Source organism: Desmodus rotundus, chromosome 3 (genome assembly GCF_022682495.2).
Source record: "Desmodus rotundus isolate HL8 chromosome 3, HLdesRot8A.1, whole genome shotgun sequence".
Lineage (NCBI taxonomy): Eukaryota > Metazoa > Chordata > Mammalia > Chiroptera > Phyllostomidae > Desmodus > Desmodus rotundus.
Genome location: NC_071389.1, coordinates 182,806,228 through 182,823,452, shown reverse-complemented (window position 1 = coordinate 182,823,452; position 17,225 = coordinate 182,806,228). Strand labels below are relative to the sequence as shown.

Below are 17,225 nucleotides of genomic sequence, written 5' to 3'. Positions count from 1 at the left end.
CATCAACTCTCTAGAAAACCAGTGAAGAACTGTGGCATGGGTTACTTAATTACATAATTACTAGGACAATTTAAGCAAGAGATGTTGTTTTGGCGGGGGTGGGTGTGAATTATCCAGATACTTTCTCCCTCAGCAGCAGACACTGCGTAAATTTCTCGGCTCCCTGAGGTCTTCCCATCCCTCCCACCCGTCCCCGGCCACTCCCGAGGTAGGCCGGAGAGATGCAGGCCCCCTCCTCCGGGCGGGGGTTTCCCGGGGATACCCCGCCCTGCCCTCCAGGCTCCGCCCCTGGCCTGCCGGCTCCGCCTCCCTCCCCCGCCGCCGCCGCCGCCGCCGCCGGCAGGGGTCGCGCTGCCCCCAGCGAGTGGCTCAGGCGGGGGTGGGGAAAGCTCCGGCAGCCGGTCGCTTTTCTCTGCTGCCGCTGGTTGGATCGTTTCAATAAAAGTCTTTTTTTTTTTTTTTTCTTCCTCTCTCTCTCTCCCCTCCGGGACACTGGCGGAGGCGTCAATCGGCTGCTGCCGAGTGAGAAAGCGACGCACACCCAGCCAGCGAAAGCGGCCGCGCGCGGTCTCTCGCGCTCCTCACCATCCGGCCCCAGAGAAGCAGCCAGCTTTCGGCCGGGCAGCCTCAGCCAGGCTCGGCGCTTCCCTGCCCGCCTAGCTCCCGCCCCAGCTCCTCCGAGGGGATTAGTGGGCCGCCCGCGCGGTTCGGCGGTCCGGGAGCCATGTTGACCTGGGGACCTGGCAAAGCGTGAGAGACCCGCGCCGCCCCTCCCGAGGCTTCGGACTCCCCGGCGAGAGTCGGAAGGCAGCTGCGGCGGGGCAGGCCTGCGCCTCGTACACGCCTCGGGTCTGTCAGCAGCTGGGACCCGGACCTGCATCCGGTCGCTGCGGGCGTCGGTGGAGCCGCTTTCCCTCGGCGCCTCGCCTCGCCCAGGACGCGGCCGCCGCACTTGCCGGTGAGTTGGCGGCGGGCGGCGGCGCGGGGCTTCCCCTGCTCCCCCGCCGACCGCGGGCTGAGAGCGGGGGGCAGGGGGCGGAGGTTGGTGCTCGGGCCAGGGCGGGCGGCTGGTAGGGGCGCGGGCGGCTCGGGCCTGGCGGGGAAGTTGCGAGAGGGAGGCGCGGCGCAGGGGCTCGCGTGTGCCCATCGCCTTTGGGGGGGGCGGGGGTCCAGTGAGGACCGCGGGTGGTCGAGGCGTTTCCGGGAGTGGGGTGTGTGTTGTGCTCCTTCCCTGGAGGCGCCTGCAGCCGCCGCCGCCGCCGCCTCCGGTGCTTGCCGCCGCTCGGGTCTCTGGGGGAGGCCGGCTTCCCCGCGAGGCGGAGGAGGGGAGGAGGTTGCTAGTCCCCGGAGACACAAAGATCCCCCGGGCGGGGGTGGAGCTGCCGGCGCGGGCGGCGCTTCTCGGAGGGAACGGAGGCTCGCGGGTCCACGGGAGGTGGGCCCCGCGGCGGCGGCGGCGCTGCTGCCGGCTCCTTGGAAACGCCGGGGGTGTGCGCGGGTGGGGCGCGCGGCGGGGGCGGGGGCGGGGCGGCCGTCGCGCGGGGCGCGGGGCGAGACAAAGCTCTGGGGCACCTCCCGCGGGCGGGTCGGTCCTCTGAGTGTCGGTCCAGAGCAGAGGTGGAGGAAATGTGGGAAACCCGAGGGACCGATGGGGAGAGGGAAGTGGGGGTGCTGCCAAGTAGTGCGGCCATCGCAGTCGCTATTCTCAGCGTTTTTGTGCCCGACGCACTCGCGTTCCGAAGGAGGGAGAGCTCCAGGTTGCCTCCCTGCCTTCACCCCCTCACCGCTACCCTGGCTCTCCAGTGCCCCCCCATTCCCTCCCCACTTCTCGCCCGCTCCTTTTCGGGCAAGCTGTATTTTGCCTTCAGCCTGAGGAACGTTTGCTAATGACAGGATGCCTGAGCTGGTTCTGACCCTGAACTGCCTTGAACTCTTCTCCCTTCCTCCCACCCTTTCCTTTCTGGGATCTTAGAGTGTCACATGGCCATTAACAATTAGCTTTTCTTCTGCAAAAATGGCAAACGCATTTAACTGAAATCTGTGGCGCTCGTCCTGTATGTTAGTATGTTCACCGAAGACGTGTCATGGGTCATGGCTTAGCATCTCTTTAGTAAGCAATTTCCTAGATACAAAAGTAGCCAATTTTTTTTGGAGTTCGTGCGATTTCCAGGGTTATCCAAGTGTATTCCTCACAGCTAGACCTTCTGTCACTATCACGAAATGCTTGACTTAGTTCTTCCCTCAAACTTTGCCGATTCTTTCTGGAAGAATTTCTTTTTAAGAGGTGCGTCTGTGAGAAGGTCAGAGGAACAAATCCTAATTGCTGGCTTTTAGACTTATTTTGTTAACCATTGGCCAGAAGAAAATGAGTGGAATCTTACCTTTGATGCCTGGAGTAGAGGAAATCCTCCCTTGAAGCTAGAAATACGGTTCGACCAAATTTTGAGGGCAAAAAATTAGCTAGTCTTAATATCACTGGTTTTATTCTTTTATGGGACTAAGTAGTTGGCTACTGAATGTTGGGATGTTGTTATTAAGACATTTTAGTCTTTGCAATTCTAACATCTGTATTTTTAGCAATGTTTCATAAACAACAGTTGAAACAAAAGAAAAAACTGGCTATATTTAAGGAATATTCTTGTTTTTATGTTAGGAGAGAGAATATTGGAATATAAAAAGTGCTATTTTTTTTTTAATCTGGTAAACTATCTCATAGGCCAGAAACGCTAACAATTTAAATGCTGGCCTTCAAAGAAAATAGCTGAGACTTTGAATTTATGTTGAAAATTGTTATGCAAATATATTGTTAATTTTTATGGTGAAAATAAAGACATTGAAATATGAATGGAAAGGATGTAAAAGTAAAGCCTGTTGATACAGGGGTGATACTGTTACTGTGTAAGAACAGTCGTATCTTGGAGCTTGCTACCACTCAAATGTTGACAGTATCAAAATGGTGAAAGGACTTCAGTTTAGGAACCAGTGTCTGAACTGTGAGGTTCCCTCCTGACCCCCATCACCACTTAACATATTTTGGATGTCTTTGAAATTAACAGGTCATATCATTAATAATTGATGTTTTATATAAAATGTCCATTCATTGAGGATACACTGGTTTTCCCTGCATATTTATTAGTGTCTGATTAGGTAAAAGAAGTTTAATTGTCACTGGAAAGTAATCTACCAAAAAGTTAACAAAGACCTATGGGTGAATAAAAAAATACATTCTGTATTTTTCACATTACTTTAACAATTAGAGAAAAAGTATATGAAGAATCAAAGTCTTGTTACTGTCCCACTTTGCTTATTATTAAAAGAAGCTTCTATAAAATATATGATTTATTCTCATCCTTGGATTCAGGCCCAAAAAGTAACTTTCAGTGTTAGATATTTGAAATAGTGTAGCTTGCCAAATGTACTTTGGTTACTAGTAGGAAAAAAAAAATGTAGAAAAGAGAGGTAAAATAGGAAGAGTTGAGTTAATGTGGCTATGGTAGCTTTGTACATCATTAATCTTGTTCTAAGTCATTGGTTTTAAAAAAATAGAGAAATTAAATTTTATATTGTTTGTAGCAGAATAACTATGTTTACTAAACAGGTTTTAATATATATTTGTTGATATCTTTAGTTTTCACATAGTGATACAGTCCTACAATGTTAATGGTGGAAAGAGATGGCATATAAAATACCTTATTGTACCAAGGCTTTTGTAGTTTTTTAAAATTTTCAGCAATATTTACCTCTTTTCCCTTACTGGTGAAATAAATAACCAAAAATTGCAACTATTTTATTGTTAACAAGGGAAGCTATAATGATAATTGAGGTAGGTATTCAGTAGTGAAGATGATGGTGTCCCTTAATATTACTTTTAAAAAAATCTGAACACAATTTTTGCCTTGGTATTTTCTTAGTTATTATTTAATAGTGCTGAATACTTATAAGGCACATTTTGAATCATTACTGTTCTCTAGTCTTTATAAAAATTACAGCATTATGTCATGGCCTTCTTTTATATAGCTTTTATACTTCACGGTGGGTAATTGCTTAATGAATTGCTGTATTGTTTTAAAAAAAGACATTTTAAAACCAACTTATAAAATTCTCTTTCGAGTATTTTGTATATTTTAAAAATTGCCTCCTTTTATACATGTGAAGAAAGAATAATTTTATGTTCCTTGGATTTTGAATGTAATTTTTGCTTAAATTTTTACATGGAAAAGAGTTAAAATGCATTTTATAAACTGATTATGGCATTTTGTGTTTTAAATGAAGGTGAAAAATAGATTTGTGGCATTTAAAAATGAGCTTTATGTAGTATTTGTGAGGTAAAAAAATGCCTGCAACAGAAAATCGGATATAACTTACTAGCATTCAATCTCTAATGTTGGTAATTTCTTTGAAGTGATGACAAGAGGACCTGTTGGGGGAGCTTTAAAAAACAGAATTCTGTGAGATCTTTGTAATATTAAGCCAAGAATTCTAACTGTCAGTGAGTGGATTCTTTGTTATCATTTTGCTCCCAGGCTTTTTAGTTGGTAATTGCTTTGATATCTGCAAAATACTAACCTGGAAAGAGGAATTGCCAAGGGCCAGAAAATGTATTGAATATATCTGATTGTAGCTTACCTTTCCTAGCTTGTTTTCCTCTTTCTGTTTGGAAAACCAGTAGACATCTACATGTAAATCTAATAAGATGGGATGTTACTATAAATAATGTTATGTTCTATAGTAATATGTGATACTGAATACTGTATTTGAGGTAGTTTACGGGTTCATGGCCTATTGGGATGAGTGAAAATTATCTTGTTTTCCAAAGTCTCCTTTTAGAAATATACTTTGATACAAGCTATGTGGAAGAAATAAACTTTATTTAATACTTTTTTTTAGGTAGTATGCCAAGTGATACTTCGTTAAATCCTCACAATAAGCCCATTCTATAGGTATTTTTTGCCTATGTTTTTTTTTTCTTTGTATTACTGCCAAATACTTGAACTTGTTAGTGTGATACAAAATACATTCTATTCAAGTTGTGCTTTGGGTCCTTAATCCTCCATTGATTATACCTGGTTTTCAAATGAGGAAACAGAGGCCTTAGGTTCAGTAATGTCTCCAGGGTGAAGATTTCTCTTCAGACTTTAAAACCATGTTACTCTGCCTCCATGGGGATGTGATGTTAAAAAGTCAGTGTTTGAGTGCTGTACAGAGATCTAAAGCGTGGTAAATTTAAAAACTCATCAAAATTAGATTTGAATCCTGTTGAATTAGTTTTACATCATAAAAATAGAATTATACAAAACATATGAGGGAAGACATTTATACCTCAATGAATTAAAATCAAGATGGTTGAAAAGATATTAAGTATTTGTAGATTTATTTTTAATCATGGATTTATCAGTTAGTGTTCTTTGGGCATAAAATGAATATGGGTGCTGAAAAGCAAAAGAAAAATTATACCTGAGTATGTTTATTTTCATTTTTTATTTCTGTTTACTTATTTTGATTTTTCATATGTTAAAATTTGCTTGCATTATTTGAGCATATGCCATAAAAAGGAAGACAGTCCAGATGCATGCTATGTAGGCTGCTTCAGTATTGGGTGAAAATTTTGACTTAAAGTACGGAAATTTTTTGTCTGTCTATACACAAGTAATTGCCTGTTGGTTTTGGTCTTGCTTATGTATTTTAATGAAGTAAAAGTGTAAATTTTGATCTTATGTTTTTATTGATATATGGCTAGAGGCCACTGAAAAATGGAAATATTAAACCAGATTATACATTTTCAGGTGTGAATTTTTATATTGAAAAATGACCATTATGATATAAGAATTGCAAATTAGTATTGTTGATATATGCATTATTTCCTGTTCACATTTAAAGAACAGAAAAACATTGACTGGACCTGACAATAGTCATTAAAGTGAAAAACAGTGAAAGATTTGTTTTCTTTCTTGTTGACATAAAAGTTAATTTAAAAGATTTGTCAGCCTTTTAATAACATATTCTTATTTCCTTTTATGAACTCGTTACTGTAAACACTTTCAAGAATACTCTAAATTTTGTATGAATATTTGTAAAGAATGGGAAAAGGACTCAAGAACAATTTACCTTTTACTATAGATTAGTTACTCATTCAGTAATATCATTTGTTATTTACAAATGAAATATGTAATACTGCTATTCTTGCAATTGGTGGTTAATAGTTATTAGTATGTGTTAATGTCAAATAATATAAACAAAGTTCAGTAAAAGTTGATAATATTTGTGAAAAATTACTCAGTAACAGCATGGGGATTCTTTTTTTTTTTAAGATTTTATTTATTTTTAAAGAGGGGGGAGGGAAGAAGGAGGAGAGAAACATAGATGTGTGAGAGAAACATCCATCAGTTGCTTCTCCCACACCCTCAGTTGGGGGGCCTGGCCTGCAACCCGAGGCGAGGCATGTGCCCTGCCCAGGGTATGGAACCAGGGACCTTTGGTTTGAGGGATGAGTAAATGCCCAACCCACTGAGCCACACCAATCAGGGTGTACATGGGGCATTCTTAACACTTCAAATTTAGAGGCATTAGTCCTTTAAATTAGTTATTATGTATTTTTAAGTGTTATTTTAAAAACAGACATTTTAAAAATAATATTAAGTCCAGATTTTAATATTTTAACTGATTTGTGCTGCTATTTCTGGTGGGCAGAGAGCTTTTTGTTGATTTTTTAAAGTAAATTTTGGATTCCTTAAGTAGACTTTGGCCTCTTTAGCATGTTTTGCTGAATTATTTTTAAAACATGAGCCTTTATTTATGGCTTTATTTTACTTAATTTGATTTTCTAATTAACTCCTCAGTGTAATCAGTAAGTACTATTAAAGCATTTGTTGTGTTCCTGGCATTGTGTTTAGTCATTGTAAGTGTTGCAAATATATAATTTAATGTGGTGGTATTGTAATGTGAAATAACAGCAATATTGGTTGTCTGGAATGTTCCATGCTTGGCCCAACTCTTATGTTTTACATGTTCCTTGGACAGTCTCATCCATACTTGGCTCTTTGTTCCTATCACCTATATGCTGATGATCTCCAGACCTCTGATCCAGACCTCTTTTTCTGAGTTCCTTTTAACTACTTCCCAGATACTTCCTCTCAGTGCTCTGTTACCTGAGCTGAGCGTTTATTATCCCCTACTTCCATTCCCAATCACAGTGAATACACCACCATCATCCTGTTTGCAGTTTACGTTTTTTTACAGGCTTTATCTCCCGATAGTCCAGTCAGTCACACCAAACCTGTTCATTTTATATCCTAAATCTGTTTTAGGTTAATCTTTTCCTATTGTCATTTTCATATGTCATGGTTTTGGAGTGCTTCATCTGAATTACTACTTCCAATTTTGCCCCATTTTAGGCAAAAAATTATTCATTCTTTCTGCATATTTATATTTGTGTCTGTTTTATTCCTCTATCCTTTTTCTCTTCCTCCCAGATATACATCCATCATCCATCCATCCATGTATGAAGTGCCTTGCACACACTGTATTAGCACTGTGGTCAGTGCTAGGATACAAAGATGGGGAAAAGTTGTGTTGATAGTACAGTGCTGTGACAGTTGGAGAGAAATTCTCATTTTCGAGGATAAATGTCACTTCTAAAGTCTCCTTTGATCCATGCTGTCAGAGTTATGGTGATTCTGCTATACCATTTATGTCTACTATAGTAATTAACACATTACATTGTAATTGATTATAAGTCTCTCCCATCTTTGCTTTCTTTGTGCTTCACAGGTACCGTGCTTTTTTAATTTCGGTATATCTCCCAAATTATTGTTTAATTGCATGAATGAATTGGTGAGATTAGGAGAAACAACATTGAATTAGTAAATTAGGGTCAGAGTAATCATGGCCTAGAAAGAGCCAAGAATTAATTTCGATACAGTAGAAAATAAAAAACTGTCAAGTTTTTGAGCATTGAAGCTACATATAGATGGTATTTGTGTGAGAATAATCTGGAAACAGTTTGTAGGCCAATTCAGAAGGTTAATAACCTGGCATTATTGGGTCTTTTTAATTACATGTGAGCTGTACTGACTTGTTATCTTTTGATAAGTTACAAATATGAGTTATAAATTATATGTAAATAAAATACCTATTCCCAAAGGTCTAAAATCACTGGTCAGTAATCAAGAATAAAATTTGGTTTAACTGGTAAAATTTTATTGTTAATGAAATCGAGCTGTTCAGGCTGTGTAGTACCAGACTTAAATGCATTTACTGAAGTACAGAATTGCACTCAAACGGATAGAGAGCAGTATTTTTAATTTTTCTGTTAACCCTGATAGTTTAAATATACAGTTAACTGGAAGCTTGCTTTTCATTGGGATTAATTAATAAAAACTGGGCTACTTTTTAAATTAAAGGTGTTTTACTGATGTTTATAATTGCGTTTTAAATTATACCTCTGTCATAGTATGTTCTTACAAAACTAGATATATTTTAGAAATCAGATAGTATGGCTTGATAACCTTTGAGATATGACATTTAAAAATGAAGTGTTAAAATTTATGAGATTTGGTGCTTTTTTTAATATTCCTTAACTTCTATGGTCTTAAAACATCAAAAATTTTTATATCAGTTAAATTTAAGGTCATTATTTATTTACTTATTCAGGAAGAGTGGAGTAAGCATTGTATTTTGCAGTAATTTTTGTTCCTAAGTTTGTTAGCATGGATTTTTGCCCCCCAACTTTCTCCAAATTTTTGTATTATTTACATTTCTATCTTCCTCAATCCCTTTTCTTCCCAAGAAGCTATAAAATAGTTGATAACACTTTATATTTCAGGTATACTTTTTTTTGAAAAAAATCTGCACTTTTCATTTTTATTATGTAAAGTTTACAATTTGTTATATGTTTTCATTTTTTCCCCTGTAAAGACTACTTCAGTAATAAGTGATAACCATGTGAACTTGAGCTAGTTACTTAAACTCTTAAGGATCAGTTTCTTCTATAAAATTGGAAAATGTCCAGAATCTACTTCATAAGACTGTGGGAATTAAGTGAAATGATAATGTGTAAAGCACTTTGCTAAGTACCTGGCACCCAGTGAGTCCTCACAGTTAGTAATTATTTTTATTACTCTTTAATATAAGGGGAAGAACTGTTGATAATAGTACTAGAATGCCTAGCTGATCCATTCTTTTAGGTTGATGACTATTTAAATAAGTGATTCACAAGGACAGTTGAATGAAAATATCAAAATTCGCTGGCTTTTAAAATTGCACACTTCCTAGGTTTTCTAATCTGCCTCCCTAACCTCAACGAGTTTGAGAATCAATGTATTAGTGTTACTGAATAGGTGTATGTTCCATCCTTGGGGTATATTGGGGGGAGGAGGATCGTATAGACTAGTGGACTAAATAATGCAGGATATTCATTGTTTCTCACATGATGACCAATTAGAAATAAAGCTGACATAATCTTCCTGATGAGCACATTGATACACTTTTTCTTAGGGCCAACCAAATTTTTCTTGTAACTGTTTGCCCTGTCTGTTCCCCTTCTTCACGCCTGTTACCATACCATTTATTTGATATCTTAACAGTCTAGATAGTATTTGCTTTCCTTGTTTAATGCCTTTGTAACTCAGGTTTTCAGAAGTCGGAGTAGAATAACAGGTCACATGACATCTATCAAAAGAAGAAACTGGTTTTGCATTTTATCCTTTTGTCGTAAAATCTGCATGGATATTTACTGTTTATCTTACATTTTTGTTTATAATGTCTTTCTAGGTCAGGGGCCTTAACCTGGACTTTAGAAGCACTGTTGTTGATTTAAAAACAAAAGCTACACGTGCGCATGTGTGCACTCACGTGCACACGTAAATCTCAAGCTCTGTCCCAGTACAGCTGAATTGGAATCTCTCGAGTTTGGGTTTTTTAAATGTTCCAGGCAATTCTTGGGTTTCGGAAACCCTTTCAGGGTTTAATAGTGTCAAGGAGAGGAACCAGTCACATATAAATTAAATTTAAACTTAAAACAAATTGATTAGAACTTTCATCATTTCATCTTATTTTTTTCTCCCTTTTCTATTTTGAATTGTCTAGTTTTATTATGTTTTGTGGGGTTTTCTTCAGTTTATGTATAAAAGTTGAATGGGGAAGCACCAAGCCAACAGTTGTTAGGAGTAGTGCACCAATAGGAGATGGAAAGAGGTTTTTATATAGAAGATGTGGAAGCAAAACGAGGGAATTATTTGACTGGTTATCACTTAAGCAGTTGCCTTTTTTAGGAAAACCTAACTGGCTGTTGTGATTGGTTGTTTATTTTTTTTTAAAGATTTTATTTATTTTATTTTAGACAGGGGAACGGAAGGATAAAGAGAGGGAGAGAAACATAAATGTGTGGTTGCATTTCGTGTGCCCCCTATTGGGGACCTGGCCTGCAACCCAGGTATGTGCCTTAGACTGGAAATCGAACTGATGACCCTTTGGTTCACAGGCCTGCACTCAGTCCACTGAGCCACACCAGCCAGGGCTGCAATTGGTCTTCTTAACTTTCATTTTCTCAGATTAAATGTATTGGCTTAGGTTTTGGTTTGCTTATGTAGGCTACCAAGGCATGACAGCCACCTTAGTTTAACAGGTTTGTTCTTTTTTTCCCCAGTGTCTTACTGTTTTCTACTGCATGGTGTCAATTATGTTTTTGAAGATTATTTTTAAAATATAAGAATATGTAAAATGTAGAAAATGACCATGATCTAAATTCCCTAGCAATGGTTATCACCTTCAGTATTCTCTTTACCTTGTTTTCATATATAGAACTTAATATTCTTGTTTAAGATCCTTTTAATACATTAAAACATAGAAAATCTATAAGAATATAATTTAATAAATATGGGAAGACCTTTTGAAAAAAATGCTAAAACAAAATACTTTTATCTTTCCTATATAAAAAATCATCATCTGCAAACAATGAGTTTTATATCTACCTTAATTCTTTTTATATATTGCTATTTTCAATTTGCTTATATTTTGAGTTCATGGATGAGATTATCCTATAATTTATTTTTTATAGTAGTCATACCTGATTTTGATATCACAAGTTACACTAACCTAGTAAAATCAATCAAGCCATGTTCCCTGTCCTATTCTCTGAAAGAAATTGGGAGTTTGATGGAACTCATCATTGGAATCATCTGACCCTGTCATTTACTGTGGGAAGATGTATGACTGCCAGTTAAGTTTCTTCAATGGTTATAGAATATTTAGGTTTTTAAATCTTTTTTTTGATTTAGTATTAGATATATTTTTCTAGGAATTTAATGAATAAAGCTGAAGTTCAAGTCATGAAGGTTCTTAAACAAGTCTTGAAGGTGAAAACATGGTCATATTTTCATTTTTAAGAATTACTGTGTACCAAAAAAACCCCCCAAAACTATGTACTAAGTAACGATAAATAGAGTTGACAGGATAGGTTCTCCACCCTTTTGAAACTCACAATACAGTGGGAGAGACAGTTATAGAAACAAATTACTATTCAGTACAATAAATGTTAATACAGAAATAAGTTTATGAGAACAAAGGAAAATTCTTTTTAGAATGTGACATAGGTTTTTACTTTTACAGTACCAAATAATTCATATGGTTATCATTTACAGTGGGTACATCAACCCATCAAAAGAAGTTTAACCATTTTACAGTGGTTGATATTTATTGAATTACTACTTTTTACTTTTCATGATTTTAAATTGTGCTGGGACAAACTTGAGCATGACACACCATCCTCCTACCTCCATTTCACATCTCCTTAGGGTACATGGGCACACAGAGCTGGAATTCCCACATCAAAGCCTGTGAGGCTTGTCTGCTAATGCCTGTTGTACTACTGCCATTAGTAAGGTGCCACATCTGTTTTTAGTGACACTAATAATTAAGTCCTTTGCTTTTGATAGTTTATTTGCAGAAAGATGTCATTGCTTGCATTCGGAAGTTCTTTGCTGGAATGTTGGGGTTTTTTTTCCTTCTATTTTCCCTCAAATTGCTGAGGAGGAGACTTGTTACTCTCTGAATTCTAACAGCTTACTATTTTGTGATTGTTCTTTTGTTTTAAATCAAGTTGATACATTTTTTAAATCTGAGATAATTTGTTGTAATCTCTCTACTCATATTAGCTCTAGCTTATTTAATAATTATCACTGCTTTATAGTATTTTAATACAGTCATACCTCGGTACTCATCAACTTCAGAACTAGTCAAACCCTGTACTTGTCGCATTTTGACAAGAAAAAAATGTTTCAGCCCTTGGCGCTTGTTCTGGAGCCATTGTACTTGCTATAACTTCCATGAGTCTCTACGCCTCCCCACAAGAGAAAATGCTTGCTCCGTACTCTTTGATTTCGGCACTTGTCATGAGCTCCCAAACGAATGAATGATGAGTGCTGAGGTACCACACTATATCTAACTAAATATATCTAGTATGGCAAGACACTCATTTTTTCCTCCCAATAATTTTAGTATTATATATGCGTTTTTATTCTTTTATATATGGCAGGCAAAAAAAAAAGTAAGAATAGGTGTCTCTATTTTTTTCTTCAGAACTGGTCTCTTATAAAACTTCAACCCTAGCTATGTCAGCACATCTGTAAGAATTGCATCAGGAATCAGGATAGATTTATATTTACTCATTGTTCAGGTTATACAATGTAAATAGCATTTCAGTAAAAATTAGATAACATAATAAATTTTACTCATTTATTTATGCATTCTGTCATTAAGGGTGAACATAATAGTTGTTCTAGAGAGACGGAAGGAGTGACATTTAGCCAGGTAGTTTTCTCAGAGGAGGTGATGCTAAAGATAATTAGCTTTACAAATAGAGAGAAGAAGGGAAGCACTCTGTATAATCAAAGAGAAGTATGTAAGGAGGAGGAATGAAAAACAATGTTACATTCTTTTAAAATAATTTCTATTCTCCGCCAGCCTATTAACTATTTTCATGTAGTAGCAATAGAGAAATAAAGGTTGCTTGTGGAGGTAGTGATAGGAGCTGAAATCAGTAAGGAAGATATGCTAGTAAGGAGTTTGGATTTTATTCATCTATAGTATTGAGCTTTTGAACATTTTTAAGGCAGAATATCATGCCTTTTCTACAATGAAGCCATTGGAAAAGTTTTATGAACACCCACAGATTAGTTACTTCTGAATGATGAATGGGCAACCTTTTGTGATACGTTGGTTTCAAAAGTAGCCTCAAAGGATTGTTTTCCTATATCGGGAATGCTAGAAAGAGCTACTTGTCTTTTTCTTTTTGGCTTGATTCACCCCAGAGATATACAGACTATTTTACTGTCTCTTAGGGGTCTTGGAAATACATAATTTGCAAACCCTCTGTCATTTTTATCTTCCAATGAAGGAATGGTTCCACATGTTAGTAATTGGCATTACTATTTTGTTGGGAAAATACGAGAGAACACTGGTAAATTTATGGCATATAGAAATAATAGATAATTTAACTGTGTCAGCGTGCCAATTAAGAATACAAGTATTAATTGTGCTTCTACAATAAATGATTTTGTAGTTCTTTACCTCTGTAATACAGGTGATCATACAACACTCAATTTAATAGTAATTCAATTATTATAGGTTCTGAGAATAGGCTAATTTTAGCAGCTATAGTGCATTGCAGTGAAGTTAACTAAGTTTGACTTAAAAGTATTTCCATTTTACTAAAGGTTACAAAGAATTTTTGGTACATAGTTGCCCTTAAGCTGCAGCTACCTTGTGTTATAGTACTTACTCTTCAGAAATTATCTCTCTTCCTTTCATAATTTGAACCTTCTACTCTTTCCACATTTGTAGGCATTTTAAATTCTTTTTAAAAATTAAACTTAATTTGTTGAATACATAATATGATTAGAAACTCAAAAGTATATAGAGAGACACAGAGAAGTCTGTGTTTGTTTCCTGTTTTTCCTCCCATACCTTTTCTAAGTAAATATTTCTTCTGTGTATTCTTAACAGTGTTTCTCTTTGCAAGTGTAAACAATGTATATTTTGTTTTAGAGATTTTTCCATATCGTAGGTAAAAATCTTTATCTTCCATAGCTGAATAATACTTCCATGGATTTAAGATTTCTTAGTCACTCAGTCCTGTGTGGATTCTTGAGTTGTTTCCTATCTTTTGCTATTTTAAAGTCAAATGAATAACATACATATAACATTTTGTACTTGCATAAAGAAATTAGATTCTAAGAACAAGGCTCTCTCTAAGCCACATGATAAATGCTTCTATACACACATACATTTCCTTGCTCTGTCAGCCGAGAAGGTGTAGAAGAAATGACTTCCCAAGTAGCAGTGAATACACATAGTGCCCATTTCTTGGTTTCTAATACTGTTCTCCCATAAAGAAACCAGGGCTCCTTGAAGAAATGGCTGATTCTGGGACTGGGAGAGGAAATAAATGTACAAGGTGAGCCTGGAGCACCTTATAATGCTGGGAAGTAAGGAAATACTCAAAAACAACGAGGTTTGTAAAAGGGACACAGGAGCCAACTGAAAGAGCTACCAATGCCTCATACTAGAAAATTTAAGCAACAAAATAAGATTGTGATTCAAATACAAAATAATATCCATGAATCCATACTGATATGAATGAATGAATAAATGAATGAGAATAGTCGAAACTCCTCTGCAGAATAATTCCAAATAATTTATGTAGATACTCAGTCCTCAAGGAGGTATGATACAACTCCTCACTTAAAGAGTAGAAAACTCGGGGAAAGGGTAACTTGACATATAAGCAACATCTGACAAATACAGCGTCAGCCATGTGACCGAGGTTTAATATTACAAATATTACATATTTTACATACGTTTTATATAATGAAATAGGTACTATAAATATACTTTAGATACTATAAACGTAAATATGTAATATTAATGGTATAGACTGAATGTTTGTGTACATTTATATGTTGAACAATAATCTCCAATGTGATGGTAATTGGAGGTGGGGCCTTTGGGAGGTGCTTATGTCGTGAGGGTGGTGTTCTCATGAGTGGGATTAGTTTTCTTATAAGAGACCCCAGAATCTCTAGGGTTCTTGATCTTAGACTTCCCAGCCTCTGGAACTGTGAGAAATTTCTATTGTTTACATAAGCCACCCAGTCTAAGGTACTTTGTTATAGCAGCCTAAACAGTCTAATAACAGAGCTAAAAAGTCCTAAGTCAGGGTTGATAGTATGAATTGATGAGAATGGCACTTCAACTCTATAGTCTTCCTCCCAAAAAAATCGAAACCCCAGTCTAATCATGAGGAAAACGAGAAAAATCCCAATTTAGGGATATTCTATAATATCATGAATAGTACCTCAAAACTGTCAAGGTCATCTAAAACAAGGGAAGTCTGAGAAACTGGCACAGTTAAGATCAGCCTAAGAAGACACAATGATTATACTATAATGTGGTATACTACGTGGGATTTTAGAACAGAAAAACGTTTCGTTTAGTATGCTGTGTTTATGACAAATACACTATTATAAGATCTTAATGGCAGAAAGTAGGGGTGTGGTGTACTGTCTTTGCAATTTTTCTGTAAATTTAAAGCTATGAAAAAAAATTTCTTTAGAAAAGGTAGATGCTTCTGTAATTCTGTTAGATACAGTCAAAATTGTCATTTTTGTACTACTACCTGAATGTATGAGACGCTTGTTTTCCCATAGCCTCGCCAGCTGAATATGTTGTCAGACTTTGGAATTTTGCCAGTTTGATAGATGAGAGCTGATGTAACTCATAGACTATTGTATTTCTCTTGTTATGAATGACATTGAGTATTTTTTATATGGTTTAATGGGCATTTAACTACCCCTCCCCTTCTGTGAACTCCCATGTTCTTAGTTTATTTTTCTACTAGGTTGTTGGTCATTTTCTTCTTGGTTCCATTTTTCTATTGGGATACTAGCTCTTTACTTATGATGTTATATGTTTAGATTCTTTATGATTTTTTAATGTAAAATTTTTCCTTTTTATATGGTATAATTTTTTCTTTTATGCTTCTGGATTTTGAAATATGGCTAGAAAAGTCTTTACTATGCTAAGATTATATGGACTTCATTTATATTTTCTTATGGTTTCCTTTTTTACTTTTAGATCTTAAAATTTGAATCTTTCTTCCCTATCATTGGGGCATTTTTGAATGCTTAACCTTTTCTTTCAATTACTCTCCTGTAAAAATGCCTGTGACTTTATAGGTGCTTTAAATGAATTACAGGAAGATAAATGCTTATATGTTGGTGGATTAGAAGTCTCAACCTCCTTGAAAACATTCAGCATTTTATTGTCTTAATTTCAAATCATGGTTTAAAAGTAATTTTATAGTAATGAAAACCCCTATAAGTTTTTTTCATTGTTAATTTATAATATATTTAGGAATATTTTTGTTCTCCTAAATTATATTGTGGACTGTTATTATTATGTTGTAGGTTATTCATGTATTACTTCAACTTTTTCTCCATCCTATTTATGTTGATGGATTATGATGTTGTGGATTATTCATATATTAATTCAGTGCCCCCCCACCATCCTGTTTCTTCTAAGATTCCTGCTTAGAATTCCTGCTTTAGATTGGTAAACCTGTCTAAAGTTTATCTCCCATCTTCCTTAGAACTCCTCACTGGTTTCATGGCCCCTCTGATATTACTACTCCTTAAGAAACAAACCAATACTATTAGAGGATGCTGCCTAATATAGGGTGAAGATTTCTTATAACCTTTATAAAATTAATATTTTCCTCACTACTTGTGATGAAACTGCTGAATTAAATTTTAACCAACATTTGGGAAACTTGGTGGTATGGTGTGGAATGTTGGCTCCTGGAAATACCACCAAAAATAACCTCATGTTTATTGCTTAGGATAGAATAGGAGAGTACCACCTTTACAGAGTTGGTGAACAGTGTGTGTGCAAGGGGTGGGTGTGGGTGAAAAGAATAGCAAAATAGGAAAGGAGAGCAAATTTGGGACATTGAGAGTTCGGAGTCTTTAAGGCAGGTATTTCAATTCAGGAGCTTGATTAGAATTAGTAATGGTCATAATACAGTATCAATAGTTTAGGATTGATAGACATCGCAAAGCAAGGGTTTTGAGGTGAGATTTTGAAAGTCTTGGAGAGTGAACAGTCATTTGCTGCTATTTATTGAAAAGTTGAACAGTCCGATGTTGGTTTATATGGGTTTTTTGGGAAGTTCC

General features: G+C 37.0%; 1 protein-coding gene across 2 annotated transcripts in view; it reads left to right on the top strand.

Moving 5' to 3' along the window:
• The first annotated feature begins 390 nt into the window (after nt 1-390).
• Nucleotides 391-17,225, top strand: part of CDK17 (cyclin dependent kinase 17) — an 86,421-nt gene continuing 69,586 nt past the window's right edge. For both annotated transcript variants that reach the window (XM_053921905.2, XM_053921906.2), the window contains exon 1: nt 391-958. The gene's annotated coding sequence lies outside the window, so the exon portion shown is untranslated. The remainder of the gene's footprint in view (nt 959-17,225) is intronic.